A 12,225-nucleotide genomic window follows, 5' to 3' on the forward strand; every position below is an offset into this window, starting at 1 on the left:
CTGTAGCCATACCAGTAGTACTCAAAGTATTTTAGTTATATCTGATAGTCAAAATGCACTCTGTTGAGGATGTTCAAACTGCATTAGTTCAGTCCATTCCATCAAGACTGCCATGTATGTCAGTTCAAGATCTTCTCTTAAGAATTGGAGAATTAGAAAATGAGATTAAGATGCTTTGAAAACCAAGCAGGCAAAGATCATGCAGTAGAAATAGAAAGAGAACATAATTCAATGAAAACTGTAAAAACTGTTGTCATGTTTTAAATTTAGCACACAGTGTAGGCTATAAAAATTTGTTCAGCCTTGCCTATGGTAATGAAAGGAAAACTAGGAGTCCACACAACAGCTGCTGAGTGTTCTACCCCAGTACCCACATCAAGGTGCCAATACTGCCTACTTGTTAAATATTGAAATTATGGAAGAAATTTTCTTGTAGATAGTGGTGCAAGTTCATCTGTCATGGCAGTTTCAAAAGGCAAGAAAATTAAACCTTCTAACCTCAATATCTATGCTGCAAATGAGTCAGAGATAAGAATTGCTGCTCAAAGCCATTAACCACTGACATAGGGCTCAGCTGCAATTTTGAATGACCAGTTATTGTAGCAGTGTATTAAAATGTATATTGGGAGCTGATTTCCTTCATCATTAGGGTTTACTTGTTGACCTCAAAAATAAAAAAGTTGATAGGCAGCAGCACCAAATTAAAAATTTCAGCAGAAGTAACTGCTGTGAATACTGAATACTAAGTAAGCTCACTCTATGCAACATGCTAGTTTCCCAAACTTTTGGAGATATTCCCTGTACTAACAAAAGCATCCATATTACCTATGGTAATGAAGTGTAAAGAGCAGCATTATATCACTATGTCTAGTAGCTGATCAGTATACAATGCAGTAGTGCTTGTAGATTGGACCCATATAAGTTGAAAACCAGTAATAAAGAATTTCAGTTTCTGTCAAATAATGGTACTACATGTCCATCACAATCCATTACACCTTGTTATGAAGCCAAATGGTCATCGACAAGTTTGTGGAGATTATCACTGTCGGAATGAGAAGACTCACCAGTTCAGTACCCAGTTGCATGAATTGATGATGCTTCAAAATAAAAAGATATTCTAAAAGCTTATTACCAAATTCCACTGGCTGAAGAAGATAAACCATAATCAGAAATTATTACACCTTTTGGACTTTAGAAATTTAATTATATGCCCTTCTGCCTTCACAATGAATCTAGCATATTTCAGTGGTTTATAAATGAAATTCTAAGAGAACTAGATTTCTGATATTTTAATAGCATCTGAATCTCCATAGTAACATGTTGAATATCTAAATTTACTCTTTTCATAGTTGAATAAGTATGGTCTATAATAAATAATGGAAAATCAGCATCTGCTATGAAAAAACTAACATTCTTAGAACACTTTATTACACCTGCAGTAACAAAGCCAGATTCAGAAAGGGTTGCAGCAATAATAAACTAAAAGAGACCCAAAACAGTTCTTTAGTTTAGAGCATTCTTAGGGATCATCAACTTCTATTGTTAGCTTTTGGGACATGCTGTTGAAAATCAAGCCCTGCTAAATGAATACCTAAAAGGCACAACTAAAAGTGAGCAAAGACATACTGCCTGGACAGAAGTTGCAATTGCTCAGTTGTAAAAATGCAAAGAAATCTGAGAAATACCATGCTTTTGACATTTCCTAGTTTGCAGAAGCAACTTACATTATTTGGTGGTGCATTATACATTACAGCAAGTACTGCATTGCAATAGTGGCAAGATAAACAGTGGAGACCAATGGGACTTTTTTTTTTTTTTCAAAACAGTTCACAGTGTCTCAGAAGTATTCCACATATGACAAAGAGCTGCTCAGTATACACATGGCTGTCAAATATTTCAATTATGTTGTAAGGAAGAGACTTCATTATTTATACCAGCCATGCTTCTCTAACATATGCATTTAAGCAAAAGAATGCAAAAGCAACACCAATCCAATTATGTTATCTCCAGTATATTTTGCAATTTACTACAGATCTGTGCCATGTATCAGGTAAAGAAAATGTTGTTGGTCATAACTTATCAAGACTTGAAGAATTAGTTCCAGTTAACTATGAAAATATAGCCCAAGCACAAGAAGATAATGAAGAACTTCATCAGCTACAGTCCAGCTGTGTTATGTCACTTAAATTAAAATACCATTTGACACATGAAGGAAAGCAACTGCATTGTGATGTGTCAAAAACAATTATTCGCCCATATACAGGGTGTACATAAAGTCCAGGAACACTTTCAATTATTTATTGCACAAGAACCAAACATTGTATAGATATCAAACATATGTTATTTTGAAAAGAAACCCTGAAAGTTTTTTTTTCATGTATACTGTCACAGCTTAGTTTGGTAATTTGTTGATAGTCAATGCTAGTTGCAAACATGGGGAGTTCAGGTGAGGAGCGAGCTCTCTATGTGTTGGAGTTCGACAAAAACAAGTATGCTACAGCTGTTCAACGGATGTTTAGAACCAAGTATGGTAAGAAGCCACCAACAAGGAAGGCCATTTACCACCAGCACAACAAATTAGTTACAAAGGGTTGCTTTTGGCCAGCAAAGTGAAGCAGATGTCCCAATGTGAGTGAAGTGAATGTGGAGTGTATACAAGATACACTCATAAGGAGTCCAAGGAAATTGGTGTGTTGTGCATCCCGTGAACTTGAAATGGCTCCAATGACAGTGTGGAAAGTCCTGCGAAAGAAGCTGTCTATGAAACTTTTCAAATTGTAGCTAGTGCAGAAGCTCAGTTATGATGACAAAGACAAGCATTTTGAGTTTCGTTTGCAGTTGCAACAGTTGAATGAGGATGGCGATGACATTGTTGATTGCTTAATTTTTAGCAACGCAGCCACTTTTCACACTAACAGGGCAGTGAACAGGCATAACTGTCAAATCTGGGGTACAAAGCATCCATACAAATGCACTGAATTTACGTGCGATTCCTCAAAGGTAAATGTCGAAAACTGTATGGGCCATTCTTCTTCACTGAGAGCGCAGTCACTGGCTATTTCTACTTGGACTTGTTGCAGCAATGGCTGATGCTTCATATGCAATTTCACTCTCCATTCATCTTTCAGCAGGATGGGGCTCCACCCCATTTTCATCATGAAGTTCGTGGGTACCAGAACATGGAGCTGCCACATCGATGGATTGGCTATGCTACAGAAGGGGACAGCTGTTTCATGAAACGATGCCATACTGGGATGAGTATGGCAAGAATTGGATTACTGTCTTGATGTCAGCCAGGTCACCCATGGTTTGAATATTGAATATTTGTGAAAAAAAAAGAAAAGAAAAGAAAAACCTTTCAGTTTCTCTTCAAAATGCAATATCAACGACATCTGTACAATGTTTAATTCTTGTGCTATAAATAATTGAAAGTGTTCCCAGACTTTATGTACACCCTGTATTGGTGAACCATTTAGATACCCCATTTCCCAACACTATCATGATTTGACTCATCTGGGCATTAAGACAATTGTAAATATGATCTTATGACGGTTTGTCTGGATCAATATAATAAAGGATGTTCAAAATTGGGCTTCACTGCTTGTAAGAAAAACAAAATAACATGACATGTTCCAGCATCTTTAGGACATTTTCTTGGTAAAGAGGAATACTTCAAAATAACTCTCCTTGACTTGACAGGAGCAGTGCCTTCTTCTAATGAGTATACTTATTGGTTAACATGTATTGCCAGATTTAAAAACTGGACCGAAGTAGTACCTCTTCAAGGCGTACAAGCAGAAGCAGTAGCACGAGCATTTTTCAGCTCTTGAATCACTAGATTTGAAATGCCATATCAAATAGTGACTGACCATGGAAGACAGTTTAACTCTGAGCTATTCCAAACACTATCAAAAACATGTGTCTGTAACCAAACCTAAACTATAGCATATCATCCTCAAATAAATGGAAAAATTAAAAATTTCATCACACACTTAAAGCAGCCACACATGCCCATGTTACTGCCAAATAAGCTCAATCAATATCTGTAATTCTTTTTTGTCTTTGATTCCCCATCAGAGAGAACAGTAATGCTACAATTCCAGAAATGGTTTATGGCTCACCCATCAGGATACCAAGGGACTTTTTTCAAGAGTATGGCACTCAGTTTGTTTTGCATCTGAAACAGCAAATGAATCATTTGATATCTGTACAATATCCCCAAAAGAAAAGGATAAAAACATTCATATGCAGGTATGTCAGCAACTTAACACATGTTTGTAAGGGCTGACTGAGTGAAAAGACATTAGAGCCCCCATATGTAGGCCTATGCAAAGTAATTGACAATTCCCCAAAATTTTCTGGACATAATGAATGACCAATAAGGAATGTCTCTATCAATTGATTGAAACAAATATATCTGATGGATGAAATGATAAAGAGCCTGAAGACACTCCAGTTGAATCATCACCTCTGGACAAACAACCAAACTCTACAGAGAGTGTGAAAAACCAAAAAGAACAACAAGCTCTGTGCTATTGAGAGGGAGACAATGTGGAAGCATGAGAAATTGTTATTTGTATGTCTCTGTAGAATGTTTGCCATGATAAGCTTAGCTTAATAGCATTATTATCGTTAGGATTTAAGAGGAAAAGGAGGTTGAAACTTTGTTGTTGTAATTCAGTCTTAATTGTGTGTGAGAAAAAAAAAAAAAAATAAAAAAAAAAAATAAATAAAATAAAAAATAAAAATAAATGAAATGGATAATGTTAAATTGAGTCCTTAAGGAACTTAGTGTGCAACAGGAATTTATGTAAAAATAACTATAATCTTTTATGTAATGAACAGTTTCTAGACATCAAGGCCAGTCTCTTGATATACAACAATATAGTGATATTAGCTCCTGTCAATACAACATAGCATGGCAGCTACAACATTATACTTTCTGGTTTACATCATCTTGGGCATTCAAAAATAGTTGTAACTAAAATTTTTTATGTTAACAGGAACCATTTATTAAACAAATGAATACTGATTATATTATAAGCATTCCCTGCCAATAACTTACCACTTTTGCTACCACTGTGGCAACTACAAACCATTCTTTGGGGGCATTACAGTGCCACTGATGGACCACTGCAAGAACTTCATAATTGGTGGTGAATTTCTTAGCCTGTGTGCCCTCTTTTATTGTGTCAAATACGGCATAGTCACTAAGATCCATATCTGGTGAACACGGAGGATGTGGCAGCACAGTAAACCCTAGTTCACTCATACTGTGGCAATGGCTGTGGCTGTGCATTGCCATGCTGTAGCAGAAGACCATGGCCCCATTTTCTGTGGAAACATTGTTGAATGCTTCAGTTAAGTTGGTGCAATGAACTGGAGTACCCAGCTCCCATTCACTCAACAAACTGGAAGGGCCATGACTCATTGACAGTGACCAGAGGTTCATTGAACTCTGTTGGGTCCACACATTACTGTTGCACCAATTGTTAGGATATCTCCACACACTTCCATTTCTGTGCAGTGGAGACAGAATGGGGCATTCATTATGCACACACCTTTTTCATCTTGTCTTGTTGATGTCCACCAGCGTACGCACAAGCCAGAGCACCTGGCTGTCTAGCCTTGCCCATTCATCCTGGGAGGTTTACTAGTTATCAGGAGCTCCAATGTTAGATGTGATGTGGAACCCCTTAGGCAGGAAGCATTCAGGGCCAGAAAGAGAGCCAATGTCCATTTGAGATGTCTGCTTGGGGGGGGGGGGGGGGGCGCTTGTGTGAGATGTAGAGAGGGAACAACTGTCAGCAAGTTGTGGCTAATGTTGGCACCAGTGATGCCTGTCACTTGGGTTCTGAGACCATCCTCAGTTCATACAGGGAGCTGGCAAATGCTGCTGTCTTCAGGCATCAAGCACAAGCAGAGTTTGCAATTTGCAGTATTGTTTCCAGAGTTGACTGAGGTCCTCTGGTTTGGAGCTGAGTAGAGAGTCTCAGCCAGAGGCTTTGTCAGATCTGTGGTGGTCTGGACCACAGGTTTCTGGACCTGTATTATTGGCTGGGAAATTGTAGGACTCCTGTTGATAAATCAGGGGTGCACTACACAAACGAAGCAGCTACTTGGGTAACAGAGTACTTGTGGAGTACAGATGGGGATTCTTTAGTCTAAGTGGTAAATGGAGATTCTGTGACAAACATTCACCAGATGACGCGCAGATAGTGAAATCCGATTGTGTTCAGAATAAAGACACATTGATTGTCAAAATGTCATCAATAAACTATTGCAGTATTTGTAACAATGCTTCTAAAAGTACTGTCAACCAGGAAACTTCTCACACTCGAATTACTCTCCAGGCTGAGAGCTGGCTGCAACCAGAAGTAGAAAGCTCTGGGATATTTAGTGATTCATGGAGTCCAGGTGAAATCAACTTAATTGTTGGATGTTTTTACTGGTCACCCAATTCACTGTGACAGTTTTAGTCACTGAAAGAAAGTCGAAAGTCAGTAGTGCAGAAATACTCAAAACAAGCAATATTAGTTGTAGGTGACTTTAACCTACTGAGTATATGTCTATGGATTCATTGCAGGGAGTACAGACAGACAGTCTTGTGAAGTTCTTTTGAACATGTTTTCCAAAACCTGTCTGCAGCATCTAGTTCAACAGCCCACACACAATGGAAATATTTTAGACCTTGTAGCAACAAACAGGTATGCATGACCTGAATGATGAATCAGTATAGGGACAAGGATTAGTGTCCACGATGTCTTCATAGTGACTTTGGTAGTTAAATTTAATAAATCAATCAAGAAGTACAGGAGAGTGTTTTTATTAGAAAGAGCTGTTAACGTCACATTTAGACAATTAATTAGTTCCAGTGTGATGGACATAGAGAAATTATGGGGCAAACTTGAAACAGATTGTAAATCATACTCTACTGAAGCATGTGCAATGTAAGTAGATTAAGGACGGAAATTCTCACAACAGCTCAACTTGAAAAATGCTGAGAACATAAAGGCTGTTGCACCCTCAGTTCAAAAGAGGACACACAAATGAAGACAGGCAAAACTTAATAGAAATTCATCCACCCATAAAAGTATCTATACGCAAGCTGACAACAACAGTCAAGATGGCAGCAAGTAAAATTGCAATGTTTCTTAGTCAATGTAAAAACCCTAATTTAGACAATGAACAGTGTAGAAAATGTGAAAAAGTGTTAAAAACTGGCATCAGGTGCATGGAATGTAAACATTCTTCCCATTTCCGATGTGCTAAAATTGATCCATCAGTGAAACAAAGCAACAAGTTCATGACAAGCTGGAACTGTATTATTCAATGCTGCCTCAAAGATGAAAGGAAAATAAGAAATGGGAAAAACTGTGACCGTAAGTGCGAATTTTCTTTTGAAGATCATTGTCTAAAAGCTGAGGTAACTGCAAAAAGCTGCCAGTAACAAATTCAAAAAACAAGCACTATCCTTATGTGCTAACCTAAGTGAACGTGAACAAACTGTCAAAGATAACAAAAGTGAAATCTGTGAAAGTGTATGGAAGAGACCGGTCCAAGAAAACAATTAAAGAAATGAGGTGAATCAGAAACACAAGAAGGGACGGAGTCTAATATATGGAGACAGTCACAGTCGTGGAATAGCGCAAAACATCGCGAGTATCAAGGACGACATTACAATTGTGGAGCTCATCTTTCTGCTGTGGTGAAGCTGTGTGTGCAGATGATTGTGTCATAATCATGTTAAGTGCAAATGATGTAGCAAAAACCCAAGCAAATGACGCTATTAGGCACATGGAAGTGGCACTCGGTAAGTTGATTGACATTAAAGTAATTATCATTAATACTAGGCAGAGACACGGGTAATTTCCAAAAATTATTGTCTATCAGAGTTGCGTGGTCCAAACGATACATATCAAACATGCAATCACAAATCAATCATGCGACTCTGGTGGCGGGCGTTATGAGTATGTTTATGGTGGTCACTACAGCAACGACAAAAGAAGAGCATTACAACAATACTTGTAATTGCAAAGGAGATGACTTACTCTGCTCATCGTTGGTGTTGTCATCATGTGAAAGTCCCTTACAGTGGCCTGGCTGGATAATTTGGAAGAGTCAAACCATGTTTCTTTCTGATACTTGTTCATTTTCTGCATTGTCCTAAATGAAATTGTAGTATTTCAGCATCGAAACTGTTCTTACTAAGTTTTACATACTTCACACCACCACAGTCCACACAGTCCCTCCTCTCCTCGTCCAGTAGTACTCCATATTCACAACAAGAAGTCAAACAATTTTATACGCTGGATAAATATGGAATTAGATATTTCCATGTGAGAGGATCCGCCAAAGAAATGTCAAGAACACCAGACATCCCACTAACTGCCGACATAGATCGCCTGGGTTTTCCTAGCAACTCACAAATAATTTACGAAGATATGTGTCCACAATGAGGAAATTAAAGAAAAACTGGGAATGAACTCTATAAATGTAGCAGCCAGGGCAAACAGGCTTAGAAGGTGGGGTCATGTTACACGCATGGGAGAAGCAAGGTTACGCAAGAGACTCATGGATTCAGCAGTAGAGGGTAGGAGGAGTCGGGGCAGACCGAGGAGAAGGTACCTGGATTCGGTTAAGTATGATTTTGAAGTAATAGGTTTAACATCAGAAGAGGCACCAATGTTAGCACTGAATAGGGGATCATGGAGGAACTGTATAAGGGGGGCTATGCTCCAGACTGAACGCTGAAAGGCATAATCAGTCTTAAATGATGATGATGATGATGATGATGATGATGATGATGTAATTTAGGGCAACTAAGGGATGATGGAAAACAGATCAAAATGACAATAAAAAATAATTGATAAATAATGCCCGCTACGAGAGTCGCATGATCAACTTACGATCGCACTTTCGATGTGTATCGTTTGGACCACATGACTGCTGAATGGAGAAACACTACAACAGGTGCAAAATTTTAAGTATCTTGGAAGCAGGATAGACACTGACTGGAAGTGCACCACAGAAATTAAAACAAGGATAGCAATGGCAAAAGAGGCATTTTATAAGAAAAGGAGAATCTTCTGCAGCGGTCTGGACAGAGAACTCAGAAAGAGACTCATAAAATGTCTTGTATGGAGTGTTCTTCTATATGGCGCTGAAACATGGACTATGAGGAAAAAAGACAGAGAAAGGCTGGAGACTTTTGAGGTCTGGACATGGCGGAAGATGGAAAGAATAAGTTGGATGGACAGAGTAAAAAATGAAGAGGTACTGAGAAGAGTGGGAGAGAAAAGACAGTTACTAGATGTAATAAAGAGAAGAAAAAGAAATTGGATTGGGCATATATTAAGAAAGAATGACGGACTGATAAAAACAGTTTTAGAAGGTTATGTAGAAGGGAAAAGGAAGGGAGGAAGGAAGAGATTCCAGATACTGGATGACATGGTGGACGGTACAACATACAGCAGCATTAAGAAGGAAGCAATGGATCGCAGAAAATGGAGAGGCAAAGGACCTGCTAAAATAGCAGATAACTGATGATAACTGACTGATAACATGGTTTAAGAATCATGAAAGAGAATTGTATATGTGGAAGAGAGATGCAGACACTGGAAGATTACAGACTGATTGCATAATCACAAGACAGAGATTCTGGAACCAGATTTTACATTGTAAGACATTTCCAGGAGCAGATGAGGACCCTGATCACAATTTTTTTGATATAAATTATAGATTGAAACTGAGGAAACTGCAAAAAGATAGAAATTTAAGAAGCTGGGACACAGATAAGTTGAAAGAACCAGAGGGTATTGAGAGTTTGAGGCAGCATTAGGCAATGATTGACTACCATGAAAGGAAGGAACACAGTAGAAGATGAATGGGTATCTTTGAGCAGAGGATCAAATAGGTAAAAAGACAATGTCTATTAGAAATCCTTAGATAACACAGGAGATACTGAATCTAACTGATGAAAGGAGAAAAACACAACAGTCTAATCATTACATACTGGAATGTTCAGTATATAATGAATAAAACAAAGCACTTGGATGTATGCCTGAATTAATCAAAACCACATGTTTTCATAATGAGTGAATTAGGTCACAATGTAGAGGACACTTATGGATACATGCTAAGAAATTATGAATTCATAAATTTGTACTGTAGAAGGACACATAAAGATTGAGGGGTAAGCATTTTAGCAGAAATGATATAACATGTGAATAAATTAAATGGACTGATGATCTGAGTAAAGAAATGGTTGAGGTTGCAGCAATAAATTTAATGCTAGGGAACAACAACCTGATTATTGCAGCTCTGTACAGGTCACCTGGAAGCAGTATTGAAGAATTTTTCAATTGTCTGAAGGATGTGCTGGGGAAATCATCAGGGTATAAAAAGCATGTGGTGTTTGTTGAAGACATCAACATAGACTCTTTAAATAACAGCAATAATTATTTGTGTTATGTTGGCTTACTTCAGTGTTATAAGTGTTATAACATAATTCAGAACCTACAAGAATTACTGTAGAAACATAGACATGCACTGACCACAGTCTCACAAATGTAACAAAGGAGTACATAAAAATAACCACCATAGGAAATGACATATCTGACCACAAAGCCCTTTCTATGGAAACTGATGTAGGGACTGTGGATGTATCTAAAACTGATATGTTTATGTATGAATAAAAATTTAATTATAATAAACTTATGAAAGCATTAGGCAATGAAAAATGTGAACTGGTTTACAATGCAGAAAATATGAAAGATAAATGAGAAAATTTCTATAGACTATTCAATAAAACTTTAAATGAAACATGTGCTTTAGTAAAACAAGTAAACAATGCTATTAATCACAAAGGTGAGAAGTTCCCTCCAGAAATCATTGAACTGAGAGAGAACATCAAAGACTGTTAAGTACTCTTTAGAGATACCAATTTACAATACCATTTAACAAGATACAAACTGCTCAAAATAAAACAAAAAACAGAGGTTCAGTGAAGGGGATAAAAACTGACACAAAAAACTATGGGCCAATATTATTAACTTCAGACCTTGGGAAATTATTAGAGAAAGTAATATTAAATCAATCTGAGGCATATTTCATCAATCATAATCTATTTAACGATCTACCACATGGTTTAGAAAAGGAAGATCTACGGTAATAGCAGTAGCAATTTTTATACATAAAATATTAAACAAGCTAGATGAAGGAGACAAGGTATAAGGCTTCTTCCAGGATATCAATAAAGTTTTTGATACTGTGAATCATACAATTCTACAGTTGTGTAGGGGAGCTGCATGGTCTGAGGTGCCTTGTCATGCTCTACGCAGCTCCCCCCATCGGAGGTTTGAGTCCTCCCTCAAGCATGGGTGTGTGTTTTGTCCCTAGTGTAAGTTAGTTTAAGTTAGATTAAGTAGTGTGGAAGCTCAGGACTGATGATCTCAGCAGTTTGGTCCCATAAGACCTTATCACAAATTTCCAATTATAATGCATAAATTAGAAGCATATGGGATGAGAGGGGTAGCTTCACAGCTACTTATCTCCTATTTGAAAGACAGGAAACAGTTTGTCAAGCTAACTTATAAAAGGAATTAATAGTTGGTAACAACCAAATAAATCCATAAGATACTTCCTTGTGGTGTGGCCCAAGGAAGTATATTGGGGCCTTTTCTGTTTCTTGTGTACATTAACGATTTAATTGAACCCCATAGCTGCAAGGTTTTAAGCTACACATCCTTTGTCAGCAGGGGCTGTGATATGAAAACTACTACAAACAGTAGTGAAGTCAATTATAATTATCTGTCAAGGTATCTTACTGCAAGTAAGCTACTCTTACATAAAGAGAAGACAGTAACAATGCAATTTATGTTTAGTTATAGTCAGAATATAAATAGAACTCTAGTTACATCTCTATTGGACCTTAGCTACCGAAACAAACAAATTTTTTGGTGTAATTTTTGCCAGACACCCATCATATTAGTAAGAAAATCAGTACAATTGTGTATCCACTGAAATGGGTCTCAGCTTTCCTGGCCCTGATAGCTTGAGATAAATATACTTTGGACTGATACACCCATGTCTTTGGTATGGTACTCAGATATGGGGTGGGGCACCAGCTATCTTTGCAGACAGGCTCTTCAGACTGCAAAAACAAGGCAGTAAAAGTGGTACCTGTGGTACATGGAGAGAGCCTCGTAGAGAAATCTTCAGAAA

General features: G+C 37.7%; 1 protein-coding gene across 2 annotated transcripts in view; it reads right to left on the reverse strand.

Moving 5' to 3' along the window:
* LOC126092315 (cadherin-23-like) overlaps window positions 1-12,225 on the reverse strand; it is a 517,289-nt gene that overhangs the window by 106,915 nt on the left and 398,149 nt on the right. The gene's annotated exons all lie outside the window — the stretch shown is intronic.

The sequence above is a fragment of the Schistocerca cancellata genome, chromosome 7, assembly GCF_023864275.1.
Source record: "Schistocerca cancellata isolate TAMUIC-IGC-003103 chromosome 7, iqSchCanc2.1, whole genome shotgun sequence".
Classification (NCBI taxonomy): Eukaryota; Metazoa; Arthropoda; class Insecta; order Orthoptera; family Acrididae; genus Schistocerca; species Schistocerca cancellata.